The sequence below is a fragment of the Caretta caretta genome, chromosome 2, assembly GCF_965140235.1.
Source record: "Caretta caretta isolate rCarCar2 chromosome 2, rCarCar1.hap1, whole genome shotgun sequence".
Lineage (NCBI taxonomy): Eukaryota > Metazoa > Chordata > Testudines > Cheloniidae > Caretta > Caretta caretta.
In genome coordinates, this window is record NC_134207.1 from 52,944,293 (window position 1) to 52,955,293 (window position 11,001).

An 11,001-nucleotide genomic window follows, 5' to 3' on the forward strand; every position below is an offset into this window, starting at 1 on the left:
CTTTCCTAGGGGTAACCCTCAGGAAAATACATTTCAAACGGTGACTAGACTGTGAAAGTGAGGGGCAAACACACGCCAGCTTCTCTCTCTCACCTAAGAAGAGAGAGGAACCAGCCTTTTGACTTTGGGAGGGATCCTGACATGAAAATTTGGTCAGCCATATTGCTGGGAACCTGTGGTCAGGATTTTACCTTGAACCAAGTCTAGCTTGTTAAATGTTAACTACTAGATAGCATTTTATTTTTATTTCTCTTGTAACCATTTCTGACTTTATTACCTTATACCCGTAAAAAGAAAAGGAGTACTTATGGCACCTTAGAGACTAACCAATTTATTGGAGCATAAGCTTTCATGAAGTGCGCTGTAGCTCACGAAAGATTATGCTCAAATAAATTGGTTAGTCTCTAAGGTGCCACAAGTACTCCTTTTCTTTTTGCGAATACAGACTAACACGGTTGTTACTCTGAAACCTGTCCTTATACCTGTAGTCACTTAAAACCTAACTCTTTGTAGTTAAATAAACTTGTTTTATTTTTTAATCAAAGCAAATCCAGTGTTGTGTTTAAACTGAACTGTTTGGTAACATCAGTAAAAGTAGCAAGCTGTTGTATACGGGGGCAACGGACCTCAATATCTGAACTGTCCAGGAGAGGGCTGGACGGTACAGAAAACACTTTTTGGGGGCAAATCCAGGACTGGGAGTGTGTTGGGATCACCCTGCAGGTAGTAACCAAGACTGCTGGAAGTCAGAGTGTGGCTGGTGTGTTACTGACAGGCTGCTGTGGTCAGAATTGCTGGACCAGTGTTGTGGCTATACAAAGGCACTCAGGGTGTGACCTGCATGCTGTGAGGCTGTCTGTGAGGAGCCCACGTTGGGAGCTACAGCAGCAAAGCATTGTGAAGCACCCAGGTTGCAAGGCAGAGGTGACAGAGCCCCTCACTGGTCTGGATTGCACCCTGAAATGGGACACAGAGAGTATAACGTGGGAGGGGGGTGCTATGCTAGCTTGATGTCTGCTGGGGACTCTATGTCAGGGGAACCCCGAATATGGAAAATACATGGCTCTATGATCCCTTTGTATCTCTGGAGTGGAGCAAAGGGAGCAGAGCAGGTTGGTGAATCTGGGCCCCATTTCATATTCTACATATATTACATTAAGATCACTGTCTGAGCCTGTAAGCAGCTGTGCCAAAAAAGAGGAAAAGAATCTTTAAAATTAACAAGCCATATTGTGATAGCTACAAGGCAGTGTTAAATCTTTTCTTCAGTACTTTTACTGCACTGCAGCTTTTTATGATACAGCAACATATTTTCTCTTATTATGAATTCTGGGGATAAGCAGAAGAAAAACGAGAAAATTATCCAAGCATATACGCTGAGATGGAATCATAATTCACGATTTGGCCACTGCTCCATGCGTTCATGGTGTTGCGAAGGCACTCCTGGGACTTTATGAAGTCATATGTTCTGTAAAGAGCTAGAGCATTTCTGAAGAACATTCAAGGAGAAGCACTGTAATGTAGGTCGATTTGTGCTGCAATTTCCTGGAAACTAAACAAAAACAGCACTGTTAATTTACACACTATTTCCAGAATGCCCTGGTTACAAGGGTGCTGAATGGGGAAACTTGCAATGCACTTAGTTTTAATTCCATAGCATTAGGTAGTGACAGGACCCTTCTGGTAAACAGTGGAGAGTGTGTGTGGTTTTTTTAAATGACAGAACTCTATTACTGGGGGCTGAATTATTGTCAGACAGAGGTAGGTAATTCTTTAGAGACTGTGTGACCCACCTGATATGGGTATGGGACCAGGAGGCAGAAAACCGTGGTTCTGTTCCCAGATTTGGCACTGATTTACTTTTGGACCAGTCACTTAAATTCCTCGTTAAATTCCTCAGTTGCCTTATCTGTAAAATGGGGATAAAGATACCAATTATTGTGACCTGCCTTGAGTCCAATAGCTGAAAAGTGCTAAATGAGTATTACTGGAAATGCTTTTGATTTGAAATGCTTCCCACACCCCACCCAAATTAGTTTCAAATACCTATTTTTAAAAAGTCATTTCACTCCACAAAGAGACATTTAGAAACATGTCTCAGAGCATTGTACACTGCTGTGCTTAGGGTAATAACATTTCAGATTCCAGAGGAACAACAACTGCTTTAGTGAGAAAGATTAATTCAAACTATGTGACTAAAGCCAGGTCTCATCTTTGCTTCCCAGGGCATTCCAACCCCAATAGGATGCTGATAACATACTCAACCAGTGAAACATAAGATTGGTTCTGATGACACGTTTCCTTCTCATTCACTGAGCATACCCTGAGAATACAGGACATTTAGCTAGCAACTGCTAAGAGATGATTGACCCCTTTCATGGGCATCACATGCTCATCACACACCTCCCACCAGACTTATGAGATTTTCCCCAGCAACCATATAAGCCCTTCCTTTTCCTCTGAATTCTGCACTTTTTCTTTAGTCATAGTGCTGTAGTGGTAATTTTAGAATAGCTATATTTTGTACCTCATGTTCAGTACACCACAAGTGACTAGCAAATCACACCTAATTTTGAGGGAGTGGGAGAACTATTGTGGGGCAAGGCAATTTCTCTACTGTCCATTTATGTAGCATATTGAGAGACTGGACTGTATGTCATTTATTCATTTCCCCCGGAGTTATAGGCTGTCATGCAATGATAAGATACCTGCTTTCAAAACTAAAAATCTTTGCACATCCAGGGGGTCCTTTTCAGTGCTCCTCCTGCACTGTTGCCCACATGCTCCCCTTCTCTCTACTAATTTTCAGGTAACTTACAAAAGTCAGCTCCCTCCCAGCCAGAGAATGATAATGACTCACATTTATAAACAGGGCCAGTTCAGACTAATCTTACCACCAGCTGTAGTCTGCCTGCATCTGCAAGGCCACAATTAATTCAGCGAATGACCTTTCTCCCCATGCTCCAAACACCTACACCATGCAAACCGTTGTCTGAGTCTCATGCGGGGGAGAGAATAAGTAATGTGTCTAGAATGGATGCATGTGTTTGTGGAGGAAACTAGGGGAACAGTCGATGAAAGTCTCTTGTTTAAACAGAACGGGTAATTTACATCACTCCCCAGCCAGAGCAGTAAAGGGGAGATGCCTTTCCCCAGAGGGTTCAGGTTATTAATTAACCCCTCCTCAGAGTTTTCAGCCAACCATAAAGTAGCATATACTCAGCACCCAGAGCATGAGCGGTAAACATCCAGCTAACCTTGGTGAGGTCTCCTAAACTGCAGATTTGGCAGCACTTTTGAAACAGCCCTGTTTATCTTTCATCAAGCTGGATTCTCTCCTTGTTCTAGATCTTGACTCCCTAAGGGTGGGGCTTTTGGCTCTGCCAGACAATTTCACTACTTCCTGCCTGGCATCCCTTCAGGGCTCTCTGGTCCTGCTCCACCAGGCTCCAACATAAAGTCTGCAAAAATACCTGCTTAGAGCAGGACAGGAGAATGAAACTCTCAACTATGTTCAGGCTGGGGCGGGACATGGATTAATAAATACTCCCGACCTCTCTCTGACCCTGTACCAGTCACCTTCCTGGAACTGGCTTCCGCCATCTGAGAAGAAGCAGAAACTACAATGTGCTAGAACTTGGGTCATCAGGGTGTTGGTACCTTGAGCTCTCTGAAGCGGGCTTCCAGGATGATATATTTTGAGTTTTGTTTTCATTTCTTAATTTACTGTGTAACACCAGCACACAAATATGCTTCTGATATTTTTCAGTTGCTCTCATAGAATATTTGAATAAACTGTAGCATTAAGTTTATAAATGATCAAGGCCCACTAAGCCCTCTATAAATGAAGCAGCCAACTGTTATTTATGCAGGGGATTAATAGATGTCTCAGATATGAACTTGTTTGTTTTGATCTTTTATCTTCATTGAGGGAAAACAACCCATCCTGATTTTGCAGTCTTATCATATCAGGACTCAGCAGCAAACTAATATCCATGTGAAGAGTCGATCTTTAGCATCTGTTGAATACATTACATATCATGTCATATATAGTAATTTACCATTTTCCTACTAAGCTCTCATTTTCCTCTCAAGAATTGGCTGATGAGATGTTTATTTTCATTCCCACTTATCTAATTTTAGCTGCTAATCCCTTTAATCAAACAGCGGTATGGGCTCTCCTTAGTGCCAATGACCTACAATTCATCAGTTTAAAATATGGGATGGAGAACAAATGAGTGTATTTAGTGTTAGTTCTGACTGCCTGCTTTAATCACACTATGGTAAGTCTGAAAGAATTGTATTTTTGTATACTTTTAAATTGATAAAACTTCAGCATCATTCATATTAACAGTATGCTTTGTATTTTAAACAATGTTTAATGTGTTTTGTAGCTAACAATTTATAAAGCAATAAAATCTGTTTAAAAGGCATGATCAGTTAGATAATGACTACTTGCAAATGTTAAAGCCTAAGGCAAGGATGAGGGCCTTAACGTATGTATTCAGTCACTCTTTTATAGTTCAGGGGTGAAACATTAAATATTGCTTTTGTTAACAAATCTGAGGACTCCTAAGGCTTTGAAGTTTTCACTGTGCTGTACAAAGAAAGCCCTGGTGGCAGCAGGAATAGAATTCATACCCATACCCCCTAAATTGAAGAACTTTTGGCTACCTGTTAGGAATGTAGGGCCTCCAAGACACAGCTCAGCCATTCTGATTCTATCCAGTAGAGGGTAGTGGTGCATATACTCATCAGGCAGTTCTTTACACTATTATGAAACCTAATTAGGATGAAAAATTCCATTGACATATTTTGTTTTCAATGGAGAGACAGAGCAGCAAGATACTACTAATAAAGAGAATGTCTGCTTGTGTGCCTACCATACAGGAATCTGTGTATACATGCTGTAATTGATATAATGTGGTCCTTTCCTTAATATGTTGCTTGATCTTTCAGATAATCTTGCTCAACTGCATTGTCTGTTTTCCTCCTCCTTTCTCTTGGGCGGGAGGTCTGATCTAGTAGATATGGCAGTCAAGCACTGGTGAGTTCTAGTCCTATTTGACACTGACTCCCTCTGGCCCCCTTAGGCAGTTCACTGGAGATATCTGCCTCAGTTTCCCCATGGGTGAAGTGGGAAAAATACTACTTAACTACCTATTTCCCATTATAAACCTGATTTTCTTTTTTAACTCTTCCCCCCAAAGAAACCAATCTTCTGAAACTTTGCATGTTGCATCTCATCCAAAGGAAGAATTTTTTCTGGTTAGTTTGATTAAAAATCAGAAAACAATATTAACTGATGGTGTTTAGAAAAAATTTAAAAGTTAATTTCAGGTAAAATTTTCAGGTTTTTTTTTCTGGCTCATAAAATCTGAAAAATGACTTGGCCTAGAACTCTTGTTTGTCTAACTGTACCACACCCATCCCTCACTCAATATTGAAAGGCATTTCTTAGTTAGACAAATGAGTTCTAGGCCAAGTCATTTTTACATAGATATATAATAAAAACAGCTTGTGATAACCCAAACTAAAGTAAGCAGTGCAGCAGCTAACTAGGGAGCTCATTAAAGCGGGTTTCAGAGTAGCAGCCATGTCAGTCTGTATCTGCAAAAAGAAACGGAGTATTTGTGGCACCTTAGAGACTAACAAATTTATTTGAGCATAAGCTTTCGTGAGCTACAGCTCACTTCATCGGATGCATACAGTGGAAAATACAGTAGGGAGATTTTATATACACAGAGAACATGAAATAATGGGTGTTACCATACACACTGTAACGAGAGTGATCAGGTAAGGTGAGCTATTACCAGCAGGACAGAAAAAAAACCCTTTTGTCGTGATAATCAAGGTGGGCCATTTCCAGCAGTTGACAAGAAGGTGAGAGTAACAGTGCGGGGGAAATAAACATGGGGAAATAGTTTTACTTTGTGTAATGACATCCACTCTCAGTCTTTATTCAAGCCTAATTTAATGGTGTCCAGTTTGCAAATTAATTCCAATTCAGCAGTCTCTCATTGGAGTCTGTTTTTGAAGTTTTTTTGTTGTAATATTGTGACTTTTAGGTCTGTAATCGAGTGACCAGAGAGATTGAAGTGTTCTCTGACTGGTTTTTGAATGTTATAGTTCTTGACGTCTGATTTGTGTCCATTTATTCTTTTACGCAGAGACTGTCCAGTTTGTCCAATAAAGCAGGGTTACACACGGGAATTGGTTGACTGCTGAGGAAGGAGGCCTGAGGAGAAAAGAAAGTGCTTGCTTTACAAAAGGATAAGTGAGATGCGTAAGTAGTGAGATAGTTAGTCCCAGGAACAGAAAGCAAGCTGCTTTTTCCTAACTCTGATGCATTTTGCAGCAGCATAGTGATACGGTTACCTTTCTAACAGGGAAGCCCTGGCAGTGTTAGCATAGGTGCCGACTCCGTAGGTGCTCTGGGACTGAAGCACCCACAGGGGAAAAAATGGTGGGTGCTGGCAGCCCCCCATGAGTGCCCTCCCACCCAGTGGTGCAAGTAAAATCCATTTCTTACTGATACGGGGGGAGAGGAGGCACCGGCTAAGGGGGGCACGAGGGCCTCACGCTCTCCCCGTCCCCTCCTCATGATCCATCCCACGTTACCAGGGGTCTGTGGGGTCGGGGCTCTGTCCTCCTCCTGCTGCACCGGAGACTTTTTGGAACCGCAGCAACGAAAGGAGAAGAACACCGGCAGCTCCTCTGGTGGCTGTACCCCACCCAGCGGTGCCCCCCTCCCCCAGCCCTGTCCTCCAGCGAGGCTGCTGCTGTACAGACAGAGGAGACGCAGCTCCGTGAATGGGCTGGAGGTGGTACAGCCGCGCCAGAGGAGCTGCTGGCGTGGGGTGGCCAGCTCTTCTGGTGTCTTTCTGGTACCTTGTATCGGCTATAAATATCTTGCTGGCACGGCGTACTGTACCATGCCGCCATACTTGCACTGCTGCCCCCACAGCCCCCAGCGCCTCCCGTGCTGGTGGGCCCCGCAAATCTGCACCTCCCCCTCCCTTCCTGTGCCTCCCCCTTGCTGCGAACTGCTGTTTCGCAGTGTTCAGGAGGCTCTGGGGGGCAGGGGAGAGGATGCAGCGCACTTGGGAGATGGGGTGGAACTGGGCAGTAAGAGGTGGAGCGGGAGCAGTAAGAGGCAGGGCAGGGGTAGGGCTTTGGGGGAGGGGGTGGAGTGGGGGCGGGGCCTGGGGCAGAGCCCGGGGTCGAGTACCCCCTGGCACATTGTAAAGTTGGCACCTGTGAGTGTTAGTAATAGAAAAGGGAAATTGGGAGGGAAAATGTTTTTTCATTTTAATTGTATATCTTGAACGTTATTTGATTTTAACTAAATTGCCAGTCTGGTTCACCAACTCTTTTCTTGTTTAAATGTGATGGTAGAGAAAGCGTCATTTATATTGCGCTATTCTCAGATTTGTATTTTTTCTTATAACAGGACTTTTCACTTATATAACTAATACTGATTGGTTGGTTAAGCAGTTTGCTCAGCTGGGGAATCACTCAATGAGCTAGTCAGCTAAGGAGAAGAAAGTCTGCCTGGATTCTGGTTGGAGACTTTTGCAGGCAAGAGGAGGGAGTCATGCTTCTGACTCAGCAGACTGCATAGAGTGGATGAACAAAGACTCTGGTTTACGCTACAGCTGTAATTTGACCTATGTCATGCTACATCAGTTACATAACAGAAGCCAACATAACTTAGGTCGACTTACAGTGGTGTCTACACCATGCTGTGTTGACGGGAGACCCTCTCCCACTGACTTATTTTATGCTTCTCGGGAAGCTGGAGTACAGAAGTCAAGGGGAGTGTGCTCTGCCATTGACTTAATGAATCTTCACCAGACCTGCTAAATCGACGCAGCTGCATCAATCCCAGCAGAGCCTATCTAGCCATAAGTATAGACATGGCCTAAGTGAGACGCAGGTGAACTCAAGCTAAGCTTTTGGAACTCTGAGTTGCTTCTCACTGTGTTTCAATGGGGACTGACTTGTTTAGATTCAATTTGTTTCTTTTGTTTGTGTATATGTGTAACCCTTCTCAGCATTTCAGTGGTATGCTCTAACTAGGGTTCAAACTCCTTCTCCCCAGCAAATAATCTTAACTTACGACAAGAGTTTGATGCAGCATGGGACAGCACAACCTTTTCCAATGTTTGCCCCAGAGCTTTTGTCCAATCATCAGCTGAGGCTGCAGCCTCTGAGCTAGAAGCTGCTGAGCCAGGGCCCAATAAACCTGACATATTAGCCATTATACAAACAGTAATTTCCTCAAAATATAAGCACAAACAAAAAAATATAAATTGCTTCCCAATGTAGTGGATCACTCAACAGGTGCTTGCGAGGGGTACTGACCCAGGCATCCCAGATGAGCCCCCCAAAATGTAACTCTTCTGCCCATCAGAGTTGGCAGCAACATTGGCTGGGTTCAATATCTAGGGGATCCATTCCAATAACACAATGCAAACTGGCTCGAGCCCCCACCCAGTGACCTGGGACAAATATATACCACCCCCGCTGGGCGCCTCCAAGAGGCAATACTTCCCCTCTCGCAAGCACATAGTCTGAGTGTAGCAAAAAGCCTTTTAATAACAGAGAGAAACAATGTGGCATTATGTTGGGGAAACACCACCAACAGGATTCATAACACAACCCATGAGCAAAAAAAAACCCACCCCAAGCAAATTGGGGCATGCCCCTTTCCCTTTGGTTCTTGAGTCCAGCAACCCCCAAATCACCCAAAGTCCCAAAAGTCCAATGACCCAAAAGTCTCTGTCCCTGGTCAGGGCAGCCCCAGAGTTCGAAAGTTTATCTGCGGAGCTTTACCTCCCAACCTGGGTGGAGATGGGATGAGGGTAAGAGGCACCTTACATGATCTGAAGCTGACCGCCCCACAGGCCTTCGCTCCGCTCCGCCAGCTGCCCCACGAACTCCTTCGCTCCGCTCCACGGCCCACAAGCAGCTCCCGCCGTCCTACAAACTGCTCCACCAGCCTGTCCACAAGGCACTCCAGCCGCCCCGCAAACTGCTCCACAATATATCTTCAGGCTCCCCCACTACTTAACACAACGCTCAGTGATTTCAGCTCTTACTCAGTTCAGCTCTTTGGTGAATTCAGCTTGGAGTAGGGGAGCCTCAGTGCTGGTGCACTGTTAGCTCAAAGTGAGCTCAGCAGCCTGTAACTAGACTTCTAATAAAATCAAAATTAGCTCTGATATTCCACAGTGGAGAGAGGAGGAAGTGCAATTAGCATGTAAGGCCCTCACCAAGGGGCCCATACTACCAAGTATTAATACTTGTCCCCAGCCTCTCTCAATTCACAGAGTTTTGGAACCCATGACCCATGCCTAGCGAGTGCCACTTAGTTGATGGTGAGTCCCTCCATCATAACAAAAGGCCAAGTACAGTTCCAAGCACAGTTCCCATAATCAGGGTAATAACAATTTATTCTTCCTGCCCCAATAACAGAGACACTGGGGATCCCACAGCAGCCAAAGTGACCATTTGGGCAGCTATGGCCTCATTCTAGGCGGGGTGGGTGTGCCTATGCAAATGAGATCGGCCCCTGAAGTTCTTTTCCACAACTTGCCAGACCTCACCACCAGATGTCAGGGTGGAGCTCATCCTGACACTGCTTACATCTGTGAAGACAATTTATGTGTATTGTGAAGTAGCCTTTTGTAGCTGAAATTAAACTGTTAGTTTGTTTATCTTTTGTAAAGTTGATATTTAAAATTAAGTTCATTCCTTTTGGACTTGCTTATGGGCAGCTTGATCCTGTGCAATCCTTGCTGAATATCCTCAATGACTGAATTCTGGGTCTCCATGTGCTTTACTCTGGAAGTTGTGTTAGAGCACCAGGAGAGGGGCAGTAACGTAAACTCTTGCCCGCTCATAGGTTACAATAGCACTGGGAATTTATCTACAGGAGACTAAGATGTGGCTGTCAAACTCAATTCTATGTGTGAACAGGGTAGGCCTTTTCAAAAAATTCGGTATATCTGCCTACAACAATCAAGTGAAAAAAGCAGACTTAGGGAATTGTCATCTTCCCATCTGCTTAAAGGAAGTAAAAGTCTGGGCCTCATATGGTTGATAGTGCTCCTGTATTGCTTACTTTTTCTTCTTTTCAATTAACTGTAAACAACCTAAAGAGAGAAATTCTTCTGTGTTTGAATGTCATTGGTTTTTAAATTCAGGACTCACCATAATCAGAAAGTTCAAAGACTTGATTCACTTCCTATATTTTCCCCTTTGTTCCTGAGACAAGTCAGTGTGGGTGTCTGTAGCTGCTTCCAGCTTCATTTGTCCAGCCTTCTTGTCATCTAAATGAAAAAAGTTGGTTGAAGCTTTGATTTTTGCCTTCAGGGCAAATGGAGAGAAACACAACTGCTGGGTTTCCTTTCCATCGGAGCGAGCAGGCTCTTATCAGTTCATTAAGGCTTAAGTTTTGTCCAATCAAAACAGTGAACTTCTAGTACACTACCCGAGTGGGTTTAATAAAGTATAATCTGTTTGTTCTATTAATGTAAGGCCATATTCTGACCTTATTCATGCTGACATAAATGTAAAGTAACTCCATTGCAGCCTATGCAGACACTCAATTTGGAGTACCTGCATTGCCTGCAATAGAGTTACTCCTAGATTTATACCATTCACGAAGGGCTAGACTACACTAAGGAAATTTGCACTGGTGTAAATACACTGATGTAGTACAAAGAAGGGTTTGCACTGGTGCAGTCTCCGACACATACGAAGTGGCGCATTGCTTGTTTGTTTATGTCTCATCTACACTAGAAACTTTTGCCAGTTTAGAAATTGTGTTTAGGGGTGTGATTTTTATTGATGTATATACACTCACTGGCAAAAGCCCCGGTGTAGAAGCAGTTATATTGTGGGGGATGTATCTACACTGCAGGGTTTTGGCAGCAAACCCTTTCTCGTGAAGACAAGGCCTTAGGGTGTAAACTGTTTAAGGCAGGAACTGTA

The 11,001-nt window shown here is 43.7% G+C and overlaps 1 long non-coding RNA gene across 1 annotated transcript; it reads left to right on the plus strand.

Annotated features, from left to right (window-relative positions):
* The first annotated feature begins 4,964 nt into the window (after positions 1–4,964).
* Positions 4,965–10,181, plus strand: LOC142070751 (uncharacterized). The gene is made up of 3 exons (XR_012666699.1): positions 4,965–5,047; positions 6,171–6,286; positions 7,454–10,181. It is a non-coding gene; the product is annotated as an uncharacterized LOC142070751 (long non-coding RNA).
* The last annotated feature ends 820 nt before the right edge of the window (positions 10,182–11,001 follow it).